The sequence below is a fragment of the Lichenostomus cassidix genome, chromosome 7 (assembly GCF_008360975.1).
Source record: "Lichenostomus cassidix isolate B80296 chromosome 7, HeHo_3.0, whole genome shotgun sequence".
NCBI classification, from domain to species: domain Eukaryota; kingdom Metazoa; phylum Chordata; class Aves; order Passeriformes; family Meliphagidae; genus Lichenostomus; species Lichenostomus cassidix.
In genome coordinates this window covers 8,191,261-8,206,057 of record NC_139488.1, presented here as the reverse complement: position 1 = coordinate 8,206,057, position 14,797 = coordinate 8,191,261, and the positions used below count along the sequence as shown (strand labels likewise).

The 14,797-nt window shown below is 41.9% G+C and overlaps 1 protein-coding gene across 1 annotated transcript in view; it reads left to right on the top strand.

Annotated features, from left to right (window-relative positions):
• TMEFF2 (transmembrane protein with EGF like and two follistatin like domains 2) overlaps nucleotides 1-14,797 on the top strand; it is a 186,402-nt gene that overhangs the window by 43,108 nt on the left and 128,497 nt on the right. The gene's annotated exons all lie outside the window — the stretch shown is intronic.

Genomic DNA, 14,797 nt, shown 5'->3' with positions numbered 1-14,797 from the left:
TCTGTGCACCTGAGCTCAGGAAAAAAACCAGAAAGATCGAGCTTTCCTATCCCACCACAGTAGCTGAGGGACCAGAGTGACCACTGCTCTGTTGGAGCAGTACTGCTAATCCATAGACTCAGTCCAGCTGCAGCTGAAATGCAGCTTGATCCCATGTCATTCAGGTGCAGAGGGGACACAGAGTGCTTCACCTTCGTGTGCTCCAGCAGTGTTTTGCAGAATGGTAAAAGCACATTGCTCTAGACCTGCACAGGTCCCTTCACATCACCCAGATGTTCACCCTAGAAGTGAAGCTCAGTGGCAGTTCAGACAGCACTGTGGAAGGGGGGAAGGGGGGCAGTGTGTTTTATTCTGATTTAGAGGGTCTATAATGTTCTTGGGCCTAAAATTTTGAACTTTCCAACACTATATCAGGCAATCTATTCCATGATCGGTGTTGAAACAGTTACCCAATATTTTTGCCCCAAAGCAGAGGTTGTGTATTTCTATTTTTATAACAGATTTGTGTAGGCCCAAAGGAAACAGAGCCCAGATCTTTAGTTGCATTAATTCAGTGACCGACATGATTATTTTTTTTTAATTATGAGTACTCATGTGGTGGTTTGATATACTGGGTCCAGTGTTTATTAATAGCTTTCATTTTATATTTGCTTCCTTATCTTTTTAATAAAATGAGCATATTACTGAATAAATGTGGTACAGTTTCACTGATCTCACCAAAAATGGATGTGATGACTGAATCATGGCCACAATTAAAATAGAACAGATAAATCCAGAGACTCAACTGAGCAAATCACCTGATTAATGTGGCAGATAACTTGTCAAGGGTTATGCAAAAGGTATTTGCTTTGTGGTGCTCTGGCACGAGGGGAAGTTGAAGGAGACTATTTCATTTCAATCCAGTGCTCGAGCCCATCGTAGGCAGCGTGCTGTGGTGACCTAGACTGCAAAGATAACACCAGTCCCTTCTGGCCTTAGGCCCTTGCCAAGTGGCACTGCCCAAAACAGATGGCAATCCATCCTGCTTCGTTCCACTGGCCCTCGCTGTGAATGCGCTCTCGTTAAATCTCACTGTTGTTGCAAGTTTCTAATTTATTGTTGGTTTTTGTCACTTATCCCTTCTGCACATAAGACAGAGTCTGTCAGCCACGTAAATGCTATTTAAATCTTACACATTAGCAGTTTTTAAATGACATTCCTCGCTGACTGGGGACTGTGTACAACTGATGGTGGCAGACCCAGAAAGGGGCACTTTTGGAAAATGAGAATAGCTAAGCAGTAGATATTAGAAGTTCCCTAAAATTTGTGAGGTAACATTCACTACTGGAACATGAAGAGACGTTTTCATCATGATAAAAATAAAATGCCTTTGAATTCTCTCTTCTCTCTGTTTCTTTTTTTTTTTTTCCGCAGGGTATTGATGTAGTGTGGTTGCCAGTGGCACCACAGCCAGTCTCTGCAGGAAGCTGTCTGTCAGGTTTTTGGGTGGCTTGACCAGGCAGGAGAGAAGAGGCAGGTGACATTGATTCTGGCAAGAGAACTGGTGCTTTTCCTTCCTTCTGCCCTGCAGTTTCACACAGTCGTTTCCCAGTGAAGTGGCTTTGGGATCCTTAGTGTCCTGAGCAGCTTGGTGGGAAGTAGGGGACACACTCCCCTTGCACCCATCACTGCTGGACTCCATATCCCAGTGGAAAATCCCCTAGTCAAATGAGCATGGATGATGCCTTTCTGCCTCGGTTTTTTTGGTTTTTTTTTTCCTGGAATTGCCTCACTCTCTTGTAGCCAGGTGTTGTTCCAGAAAAGCAGATTAGGGGGAGGCAGTGGGTCCATGCCAGGAAGAAGGGTGTTAATGCTGCCACTTAGGTTAATGGGCATTAGTTCTGCTGACTGTGGGTCTAATGATCTAATCTGCACAGTCACTGCCTTTTCCTTACACTTGCTGTTCCTCGATCTAAATTAGGAAACTAATAGTTGTAAGATCATAACTTGCTCTAATGACTTTTAACCTAGAATCAGAAGTTGCTTTCACATGTCTCCAAATAGATTGCTTTTCTAACTAAACAATTAAAATTTTCCCAGCTCAGCTGGAAGCTGAGCCTGTCCCCCTCATGTGTAGTCTAAATGGTATGTAATTAGCTCTTTAATTTCTATTAGAATATGAAACAGCAGCCTAAGGTTCAACAAAGACAAAACAAATCCTGTGACCTTTACAGGAGCAGCGTTAGTTCCATGTTTGTGTGATATCAGATTGTGGTTATAGTGGCAATTCACTCAGAAGTAGTTTGGCTGCTTTTTGCAAGGACTACAACTTCCAATTTTTCTCCCAAATAAATCCCTGTTTCAGAGAGTCAATCCTTGCCGATGATGTAGGAAAAAAAAAAAGCAACAGTAGGTGTCAGAGAGTAGAAACCATTCTGAAAGCAGGCAGGAGCTGAGCATGTACCCATCTGTAACATGTGGGTTTCTATCACTGGGAAAACCTTTTTCCCTTAAGAACAAACCCTCCCTTCCTCTTCCACCTCCTTTGCCTCATCTCCTTACCAGGAGCAGTGCTTTAAAGTGCCTCACCAGGGAGGGCAGACAGCAGGTCACCAGCCCATTCCACAAGGCCGTGCAAAACTTCTTAGAGACATTTTCCTGTTTAACATCTTTCATCAGGAATTGGTGACTGGCAGTGCTCTGGGAGAAGGGTCGATCCAGCTTTATTAGATGTTGTGCTTGCCCTGTGTTATATTAATATTTGTCCCTCTCCTTGACCAAGGGGGATTGAGCAATGGTACGTCTGTTGGCTTCTGTATTCAGCTTCTTACTGCAATTAAGTGTTTAAAATGTCTCCTTATCCCCTGGCACTATAAATATTTAGACAGCTTATTGTATGATTGTATTTGTGCATGCCTCCTGTGATACAGGCTGATGAGGATTTAAAGAAAAACAAAAACCTTCCCCCCCGAGAAACTGGGGAAAACTGAAAAGGGACATGGGGTTTGTCCCTTTCTAGGCAAATGTTTGTGTTGTGTGTAGCACTCTATGGCAGTTACTATACAGCTAGAACATATCAAAATTTTCTCTTCTGGCAACAATTACCCTAATAGTCGTTTTTCGTTACTTAGACTGCAGTAGCCAAGGTGTGCTATCTCTGTTCCAGAGGCAGGAGCTGAGTCTCAGAGTCAGATAAAATCTATAAAGAACAGAAGCACAGAAACACAAGAGTGGGGGCAGGGGAGCTGTGGAATCAAATGGTCATAGCAAAGACTGGGACAAATCTCATAATTTTAGATGTCTGCTTGGTTTTCTGTGTTAAATACATTTATTTCCCCTTTTCCTGTCATATAAAATCAAATCAGATAACTATACTGACAATTCATGTGGATTTATTAAACAGGCCTTAAAATAATGTGAGCAAAGACACCTCTTCATATCTCTCACAGGAAAAAGAATCCTGTTGAAATTTTAGTTTAAAAAATATCAGTAGAGTTGTTTTGTTGGGGATTTTTGGTTTGGTTTTTTTTTTTTTTTTTGCCATCTACTATTGTAGGGCCAGGATCCAAGTCAGCCCTTCATTTCAGAGTAAATACCATCCTTATTTGACTCCAAACATGGATATTGTATGTGTCTTGTATATTATTAAAAGCTCCAAAACAATAGCTTATGTAATGCTATTCCAAGAGGTTTGTTTTGTCCCTGTTTTTCAGGGGGACTGCCAGAATCATTTGATTGAGGTCAGGAGATACTGATACCAAGCCAGTCTAAATGACAGATGAATCAAACCACATACCTAACTCAGATATAGTTTATTCATTGCTTGAGTTTGGTATAGATTTTTTTTTCTGATCTCTCTGCACACAGATGAATTTTGTTTCCAACAGTCATCTGCTGGGAAAATAGAGATGCTGTATTTAGCACAGTCTAACTCAAAGCTCAGTGAAGTGTGTAGAGACATTCCTGTTGATAACTGAAATTTAGGTTGGACCCATACAGTTTCGAACAAAATTCACATTATATTGATTAATCAAACTTTCAAAAGCAGTAGCATTGTCACACCTTTCCAAATGGCACAGTTGTTGGCAGAGGTGGCCTTTCAGTGAATGGGAAAAACAGGATCTGTCCAGCAATCTCCTGCAAATGAATCACAAAGCCAGCAATTGCCTCCAGTGAGCATCCTCTAACCAAGGAGAAGGTAACTAACTAACAGCTGGTTTCCAGCTGACTCAGAGAAAACAGCTGCCACCAAAACAGCTGCCGAGCACTCAGCACAGCCTCAGCCAGGATTTTGAAGTGCTTTCTAGGTATAAAGCCAGAACTTAGCAACACAGCATTTGCAGGCATAGCTGTAAGAAATGGAGCCAGCAGAAAAGGAAAAGAAAAAGAACAAAGCCAACAAAATAAAACAAAGCAAAACCCCCCAAATTTAACAATAACAACCCCCCCCCCCAAAAAAAAAAAAAAGCCCAAAAATCAAATTCTGCTTGCGCAGTAGAGGCAAAGAAGTGAGTTTATGTTCCAAGATGGGGAAGAAGCAGAATGCCACTTCTCGCTGTTGGGTGAGCATACATACAACAGCTGTTGTATCTGCATAACTTTGTGAAAGATGTGGCTACTTTTCAGAAAGCAATTTACACCAGATGTCTTCAAGGAATGAGCAATTCAGAGGTGTAGCTGGAACCAAACTTTGTGAGCAGAGGAATGATCATTCAGTGGTCCATCTAGAGCTATGAGATACACTTTGTTTTGTCACCCAGAATTCTTTGCTGGTTTGGTCTTCCTTAATTTGGCAGTGTAATAAGCAATGTTGCACAGGCACAACACCAGAGATGTTGTTCTAAGAGTCAATTAGATATTTGCCATGTCTGTATTCTGTTGACCTGCTTAGGTATGAGATTGTGGGTAGTTATATCATTAAGGATACATTTAAACAGAAGACAAGTGATCTGGCAGCATGGCAGTGCCTTTGTTATCTTTCATTATCCTCTGCACAGCAGTAAGAGGATCTATGACTTGACATAAAGAGATCTGTGGGAAGCCACTTAGCTTCTGGTTTTGTCCTGGACTTCCTACTGTATATGAAATAGCTAATTCTCTTTTCATCTAGATAAACAGAAGTGATTGACACATCAAACACTTGACATTGAGATTTGAGAGTTTTGGTTTTATGGTTGTTTATTTTGGGGTTTTTTTTCCCCAGAAAGGGAGGTGCTTTGAGAATCACAAAAAATGAAGAGAAAGTGAAAAAGATGATCCTAAGTAGAAGAGAATTTCCACCAATTAAAAAAAATTGTGCTTTAAAGAAAAATTAACTAATTGGGAGGGGGAATTAAAAAAAAACCCTATACACTATACTTATGAAGATATATGTTTGTAATGTGTGTTCCCAATCAGAACAGCTACCTCTGTTCTGCTATTGTATTCCATCTCTGCAAAAAGAGTGCATGAAAAGTGAGTGTAGCTATGAAAGGACACCGGGGCTTAGGAATATCTGTGCTTGTCTACAAGTAATGAATTTTCTCCAGCTGTTGGGGATTAGTGGATTAGATGCCATTCCCTATGTATGTGGCTCTTAATAGGTGATTGTCACATATATATATTTCCTACTTCTGATGCTTTTGTTTGGAGGCCTGTTCAAATTTTTAAAACTTGGGAAGTTAATTTATAATTAAGTCTCAAGAGAGAAGTTACTGGGGATATATCACAGCAACCAACAGGGGATGAGAATCAAACTGCAGGCAGAGTTGCAATTCTCTGAAAATCCCAGCTATCCTGGGATGCAGCCTCTTTGGACTCCCTTCCTAGACCCTCATTCAGAAGCTGTGAGCTGTGCCTCTAGTGCTTTCCAGGCTAATTACATATTTTTAATCACCTGGAAGGAAACAGCTTGTGTCACGGGGTAGGTGGTCAGACAAAAAAAAAAAAAGGAAAAAGGACACAAGAAATAAGATCAGTAAAAACAATGTGCCTAAAATCTAGAAGCGAAGTTATGCATAAGTGGGAAAAAAGGAGGTCTGTATCATAATTTCCTAATTTTCTCCAGGTTTAGGCATATTATTTTTCTGTCTTTGAGGTTCCCTCTTTGTATTCCCACATTGTGTGAGTGCCTTATTATCTGTTGCATATTTCCTTATACGTCCTCATTTTAGCATCATCGTACAAATCCTCATCCATAATCACACAGAAGTGTGTGGCAGAGCAGTAATGTGTCTCCAAATTGAAGCACAGTGTGTTGAACTTTGGAGTACATTTTCAACACATCGAGCATCCATGCCAAATGCAAGGTGTATGCAGCAGCTGATGGCTGCTGGCACAGATTCATCAGCACTACATTTGTGTCTACTGGCATCTAATTTGTCTCAGAAGACCCTTGACAAGGGTCAAAGTTTCACATGGATTTTACTTGTACTTGGTATCATTAGTTGAATCTCCTCTGGAGGTCCTTTGGTGTCTATTAAAAAGAAGCTCAGTTCAGAGCATGTCTAGGGTCTCTGTCCTTTTCCTATTTGTCTGCTTCAATGAAACTTGTAGGAATTTAATTACTTTAGAGATATCTGTGATTCTCTAGTTTGGTTGAAAGCAGCCAATTAAATAAATAATGTATGAGAGAGAAAAGAGTTGCATGCTCATAATCAATGTAATCCCATAAGCCCTGTTTCCACTGGAAAGGAGCTGGGACCTGACCTCCTCACCGTGCTGTGAAGCTTTTCACGTCTCTAACAGCGAGGATGTAGCAGGAGTTATCGGCACTAAAAATGAGCAATAACTGAAAATGATTAATGCCTCTGTAAAGAAAGCACACATAAGAACTTAATACTTGGTTTTGTTTGAAGCTCTGTATGAAGCTTTTTCCCCCTAAAGTTTTCACAGTATGGTTGTAGGGAATTATTTAGCCCAAATGGGCACGTGCACTCAAAACAAAGGTTGCAGCTGCAGTGAGATTAAATAATTTCTCATGACAAGTTCATTTTGTTGTGGTTGTTCCTCTAGTTAGATGTGAACCAACTGTGATTTCATTAATAGCTTTCAGTGTTCTATTACTCGTGGAAGTTCTGATCTGAGCAACTTAGCTTTTCAAGCAATAGAGAGATGATCTCATTATCATTCAATGAGCTGAGCAGCTTTTGCTGGTGAGAACTGCTGAAACTGATGGGACAATGATTGTCACCGTTTTGAATACTCCTGTGATTGCTTCCTGAGGGTATTACCTGGGAAGACTCTCTTAACATCACACACCAGTTACTATTTTGCCCACTGTCGCATGATAAACAGCAGCAAAGAGGAGTCTGTGATCTTGCTAATCTACTCTTTGCCAAACTGCACATTTTATAAATAGGGCAAGAGGAAGGGAAACCACTCCTTCCCATTTCTCAGCATACATGAAGTGACAGAGTGGGAAGTGATTTCCTCTGTATTGTAAAGGTTTCATTACTTTTTATAAAATACAGCATAGCCTATTAAGAGGAATGACAAATTATTAAACCTAAATTACAATTCTCTAAATCAATACACAATATACATTTTGGTCACAGTATTTTTTCCTCTCCTTCTTCACTAACTTAGTAATTAACAAAATTCTGTAATGTGCTATGGGTCTCCTAGGTATTACAAACAGAGAGAGTACGTGGTAATTGCAATTGAGAACCCCAAGCTGGCTATTTATTTAATGCTGATGTATCTTCATGCTTTGTCACTATCTGCAGAAGTGCTGTAATTTTGTTTTCATTTTGTACATTTTCCAAAAATCTTCTTCTAAGCCATTTGACAGTCTTTAACAAACACATCATTTGTAGAAGGCAGTGGAGCATTTGCCTCTGGAGCACCATCCCTGGCGGGCAGGGGTTCTCTAGATGAGCAGTCTTGGCTCTGCTTTCCCTCGGTGGCTGCTGGGCTGGGCTGGGCACCCAGCCAGACCCAAGCACAGCCCTCGTGGCCTTCACACCGTGCTTGCTGCAGGACCTGCTGGCACAGGGGAGGGACAGGCCACATGCTCAATTCCTCCCCCGGTGGGAAGTCAGAAATCCTTTTGAACTCGCATTTGGGAAGCACTCCTGAGCTTCGATCCAGCCACGGCTCCCCCACATCTTTGGGTCAGCTGTAACCAGCAAATGTGCCTCAGGGGAGCCATGGTGGGCAGCTCAGGTCTGCCCTGGGCAGCTGCTCTAATGAGGCAGGGAGACATTGTCTTTTAAGTCTGCACTGGGGCTGCTTTCCAGCACAGAACAAATTTCTGCAATAAAGTGCTGGCGTGCTGTCTTTAGGTACCATATAGAAAGGTGGTGGTGCAGACATACTGCTGCTTTTAAGAAACTGTTTTCTCTATATTTCAAGGTGCCAAATTGCTTAAAAGTGCTCTTGAAGGTCAAACAAGAAAACACTTAATTTTGATTCAGCAAAATAACCCAGAGGTGTTTATAACAGTAGTAAAGAGGATCTGACCAGGCAATCCAGAGCTCACTCCCCACATCTCTTGGGCCAGTTTACATCCTCTGAACAACAGATACGTGTTATGTTAGAACAGAAGTCATATGTATGTTAGAACAGATGGATATGACCCGGAGGAGGATTTGGACTGGATCTGCCCCATCATTATTACAGAAAAATGCACTGTTATGGCAACACAAGTCCTTAACAACATTAAGCCTAAAAGAAAAGAAACAAGTATTATATACAAATAATCTGTGCTTCAAATCAGTATTATTGACACAAAAAAGAGAAGCCTTCTTCTCTGAAAAAAAAAAAAAAGTGAGTAGTTCTAAATAAAACTTGCTGCTTGAGGTGTGGAAAACCCCCAACAGTGCCAGAAGGTCTGTTGTACAACACCTAGCACATCACCTGGCCCTGAACAGAGTTAGTCTCTGTTACTGCAAGAACATGTTAAAAATCCTCCATCTGGGTTCATGGGCTCCTGTGCACTCACGTTTCCACACCATATTTAACGAACGGTGTGCGAGCAGCACTGCTGCTACCGATAGCTCTGCCTTTCTCACTCCTGAAAGCCTTGGATCTGGGATTATTTTGCTTCATTTGCTGAAGCCATTGGCACTAACCTTGACTCTGGAGACATGTGATGTTAAAGAATTTTGTAGGCAGTGTTCACATTCAATCCAGATTGTTTTAGCTTTCTATTTGGAGCTTGGAAAGTGCTAATCACCTTTCTATCTCCCAAAAAGGGGTTTTGCCAGCATGCAGCATTAACAGGGCCCCACAGTTTGGATTGTGCACTGTTGGAAAGTGTTCTGCCTTAGTGTTGAAGAACATTTCAGGCAGCAAGCTATTAAGGCAGCTATAATTTAAATTCAGAAAGATGCTCTGGTTTAAGTGTGGGTAATAGACACTGTTCTCAAAACAAGGATTGAAACTTCCTGATGCCACCTGGCAGCTGAGATGGGGGCAATATGAGGGAGTTCAAACCTCTCTGATCCCTAAACTTTGCTCAGACAATCATTTTCAAGTGTGTGAGGGATTTCTGCCTTCTGGCCACTCAGAAAGTACTTGGTTTTTTTCCCTCATGGTCCCATATCTGTTCAGAGATGGATTCAGGATGTACCAAGATAAATGAAAGGGTTTTACTTGACTGTTGAGTAGGTTTTTCTAAACCTCCTATGCTGTACAGTTTGCATTAGTTTTAGATAAAGTTTATTTTTTAGATTATCCACACTGGTTCAGCAATCCCTTCTAAAGCCCAAACGATGTAATAAATAATAGCTGAGGAAATCAGGAACCAGGCTCCACGTGGAAGGATCTTTTTAAGGCACACCAGATGTTCAGAATGGGAGATTGAATCAGGGCACAAGTCCATAAAAGGAGAAGCATAATAAGTGAAATCCATTTTATCAAATTTATCTTTAAAAATTCCCATCACCAGAACAGTTCTGTAGGGGAAGCCATGAATTCATTAGATAGCCTGTATTTGCAGAACCACCACCTTGTCTTCTACACTTCAAGGTGAGCTTTTCTTTAATAGTTTCTAGTGCTGTAATAAAAAGAAATGAGCACAAGATTCTCTAAAGTTCATAGGGAGATAATAGCATGTAAATCAAGGACTAACTATATTAGTCATGAAAGCTGATGGAAAAAATCCCGGCAAACTAAAATAACTAACTCACATTTATTTCAGTGGGATCAGAATGTCAGCCAACTTCCTTCCAATGCTAATACTGGTCTCTACCTCCTCATATGGGAAAAATTTGGGGGGGAAAAAAAGAAAAATTATGACCTTGTATAAGAATGGAAGCTTTTTTTACATGACTCACACAGTTCCTGGTAGCCCTATTAATACCAGAAAGGCTACAGTTCAGTGATGTAATTTACATTAACACAGTTAAATTCGACAGTTCCTTTTCAAACCTGAGAGCAGAGTTTCATGCCAGGCTTTGGAGATGAGTGACACTCATCTTCTGTAAAAAGCACGGGTTCAGAAAACCAAAATAAAGCAGTTTGTTCATCTCTGCCCAAATCCTCAGTGAAATTTCAAGCAAGAGGGAAGGTACAAACTTGGGAGCAGGATAGGAAATTAGGAAGTCTTGTTCCTCTGCGAGGCACAGAAGGAAGGCAGGTCACTCAGGGCTCCTAACCTTCAGTGGTGTCAGCACAAGCTCCCTGCCCTCACCCTTATTTTGCTTGTGGCTGGAAATGGTTTGGGCACACTGAATGACAATAATACTATATTATTATCTTATTCTACCACGTTACATAATACTGTAATAATCTGCGTACTCACACTATTGCTTGATGGGGCTGAAATACTACAAGCCTGCATTTCTCCTTCCTATTATAATGGGAAGCTGCAGCTCTACACCTTTGCTTCTATAGATGCCTTTATGGGGCAAGATTGAGAGAAAAAGGTATCATTAGTCTAATAATGAGTGTGTGAGATTTTAGCAATTACATTTTCTCCCTACTTTGCTCTTGGAAACTGCCCGGTGCCTATAGGGAAAGAGATTATGAAAGTTAGTTTTCTTTGTCGCTAACCTAATGGGTACAGAAACATACAGAGATGGTGTTCCCTTGGCTAATTATTTAGTCAGCAATCACTCTGGCTGTCCCTGACGTGAAACCAAGAAACAGAAGGAGTGTAATAAATATAGACTGGGGTTGCTGACCAGGAAAATGTATCACAGTCAGGTGGAAAAGGCCTCAGGACATGCTTTGTGGAAAACTGCATTTTAAGTAACAATAAACCCAAATTTAATTAAAATTTTAATAAAATTTCCAGCAGAATTTCTAGTTTATACACTAAATGGCTAGTTGTCTGAATTAAGTTGTGTTCCTTGTTTTAAGAGTGACTGAACAGATAGAAGAATTTGGTTGCTTTTGTTATCTATCTTTACTCAATTTACAAAATTCAGGCTTGGGATATAAATCACTGCCTGAATTAAGAATGAGATTCTCCTCTCTCCTCTCTCCTCTCTCCTCTCTCCTCTCTCCTCTCTCCTCTCTCCTCTCTCCTCTCTCCTCTCTCCTCTCTCCTCTCTCCTCTCTCTCTCCTCTCTCCTCTCTCCTCTCTCCTCTCTCTCCTCTCTCCTCTCTCCTCTCTCCTCTCTCCTCTCTCCTCTCCTCCTCATTAAATGTTACCTACTGTAGTTACACAGTACTAAAAATTCATTTCAATCCTCTGCAGAATTTCTAACTGTGATCATCCCCCCTGGACCCCCTCCCCTTAGGGGTGTTAGTTCATGTATGCTTGAGAAAATCAACTCTAAATAGACACAGCTCAACTGCTCAGTTAAGAAAATCTAACTTATTAACTACATAACCCACTGGGACTGGCAGTGCCTCTTCTTGTACACTAACAGGGGTACTGCAGGAGCATTATCTCAGCTTTTCCCAGCCTACTTAAACAGCCCTTAAATCTCACTTAAAGAATTAAAGGGAGATTTCAAGTGTGCCTTAGCGAGGAGTACATTTTTGCCTGAATTATCAAAAATAACAAAGCTCAGAACTTTGCTATTTTTAGGGATGTCTGGGGAGAAGATGCCGCAGTTCCACACAACCCCTGTGCTGTCCCAGGGCACAGTTTGAGTGGCTATTTTGCTCCCAGCATGCAGCAGCAGTCGCTGCTCACTAACCAGGAAGGTGTCTCAGCCCTGGGAAAGCCATAGGCCTCATATCTTGAGAGCCATCTACTGGCACCTTGTCTGTTATCAACACACTGCACATCCACACACCCTGCTCGCTCACACAGCTGGCACCCAGCAGATTTTACATCTTCCTGCTACGATGGAAAGAGAGTTTAGAGAGTTTAGAGCAGTCTGAGCTCATAAATCATCTGCAGGGGATCTCTCAGAGTCCTTCTTGCACCACACTCCTCCATGTCCTGTCTGCTGCTGGCAGTGAGGCAGTGGGTATTGCAGGACAGGGGATTGCAGAGAGCTTCTCATAATTGCTGTGTATTCCTCTTGCATAAAATTTAACAGTGATTGCCTTGCTCCGAAGCTGTGGCAAGTTTCAGGAAGCAAAGGAAAAACAAGTGGTGAGGCTGTATTCTGGGCAGGGTGCCATTTCCATGGGGAGCAAAAGCCTTTGCCAGTCCTGTCCTCAGCCATCTGGGATTGAGACCCTCCAGCAGGGCTGCAGCAGGAGCAGGGTGGACACCCAACAGGGTCCCACTGCTCCCGGCAGTGTGGGACCATAGGATAGCAGGATGGGTGCTGTGCCTGGAAACCTCACCGCACAGGGTCTGGGAGCAGAGTGGGGTCAGCAGAGACACAGATCACCAGCAGAGAAAAGCAGTTGAGAGGTTGTGGAGAGGGATGAGTAACTTCATGGATATCACAAGTACAGAGATATCGTGCTCACCTTCAGTCTGGGTCTCCCAATATTACATGCAAAAGACACTTTTCATGTGTTGGGCAGCAAATAGCCAGGGTGCTTTCTGTTTGTGTGTCACAGACCTATGAAAAATTACTCTGCTGCTATTTTGAGAGTAGATGGGAATGGTATTTAGAACTGCACTCTGCCTTTAATTCCTGTTTCTTTAAATGGAAGCTATTGTACTTTCTGGTTAAGGCAGCATGGAGTTCTGTATTATACCAGAGCTTTATTTGATGTACTTGAAAAATCTTTTTTTTTTTTTTAAATAAGTTACCATTTATAGATATAATTTGGCATCAATGTTTTCGCCAGTGAAGAATCTTCATTTGCATTTTTTACTATTTTGATATGCCTTCAAATAAAGGTAACTATTATTTTTAAATTGTCTGACTGATCATAAAAAATGTTTCTGTCATACACAAGCAATGACATCTTGAATTAAAATTTAATTATGCGGAGTGAACTGTTTTCAGGTTATAACAATATCTCTATGTATTGCTGTTTTGTTTAATTTAAGGTAATGTTAAATATAAGTGTGATATCTTGCAAGTCAGATAGGAGATTAGTGTGGTTGATAAAATACTCTAGCTGACTAAGTATTGGTGCCATACATTAAATGGGATACAATATTTGTTTTCCTTAGGACATCATCTCTGTGCTTGCTCTTGGTAGTCTGTTGTGTACAGTGTCAGTATTGCCAAAGCATCCCTTTCAGATCCTCAGATAGAAAATGCCAAATGATGTTTTACAAAACTGTAGCTCTTCTAGGCCTTGCCCTTCTCAGGTGTGGAATCTGATTTCATAATATCGAAAGCATTGTTTTATGCACATGTGTGGGTATGAGTGTGTGTGTCTGTCTGCCTGCAAAAATTTCAAAGGATTTTGACTTCTGATCTAGGTGCAAATCCTTCTTATGCAAATCCTTCAAGAGCCTTAGCATGTTTGCTGTTATACTTAATTTTCATTGTTGCTCTACTCGCAAGGACAACTGAAAATGCTCCCATGACTTTTCCCTCTCTGACCTGACACAGGCCAGATAAAGGCTGTCCATCAGGTTTCCACTGAGCAGCACACAGGACCACACCACCACCACCACTCTGGTCACCACTGTGGCATGAGACCATGGTAGAAGAGTTGAACTTATCTCAGTATTGCCTGGGGCATGCAGGTGCCCTTTAGGTCCCAAACACTTGTAACAGTGGCTTTGGGTTCACACACTGGACCCATGGCATGTGCCCAGGACAGCAGGGACACTCTCAGGGCTGTGGCAGGGACACTCATGCTGGCAGTTCATGCAGTGGTCAGACACTGCCCATTGGTGCCTCTCCTAAGTAGAGACACTGGTGCCAGAGCTCCTTCCTTAAGCTAAAGGAAAGCATAGGCAGGGTGTTATCTGTTAGAATGATTTAGGAATATATCAGGGGACACGGAGCAGGGCTTACAGATAAGGGCTGGCACAAGGTGCTGAATACAAAATGATTGTTTATTGTTTCATAATGTATGAAGTAGGAGTATCAAATGATGTTAGCAGGTGCCAAGTTTAGGAGAGTTATCTTCTCCTACAGTTCGTGAAGCTCGTGACCACAGGTCCTCCTGGCTGCCATATGTTTGTGGGAAATTCACGGAAATAAAATCTATCAGGAGCTATTAACCACAGGGACACTGACTGTCATCCCTGAGCAGTCCCAGCCTCCAGCTACCTTCAGCTGTGAGCGTGCAAAGCTAACACCCCCATAACCTTGCTCTGATCTCCTGCTCTTTGCTACATGTCAGAGGACCCATATGAGGTATCTCAGCAGTGTGTGGTACCTTGCATGTGCTTTCAGCAGTGCTGCCTCTCACAGGAAGCAGCACTTGTCCCTCACTGCACCCACTGAACAGCTGAGCAGTGCCATCCCCCTGTCCCCAAGGCTGTGCTGGAGACAAGCCAGAAATGGCTGCTGTGATGAGCTGTGCTACATCTGGCTGTGACTGGGCTCTGCTCTACAGATAAACACAG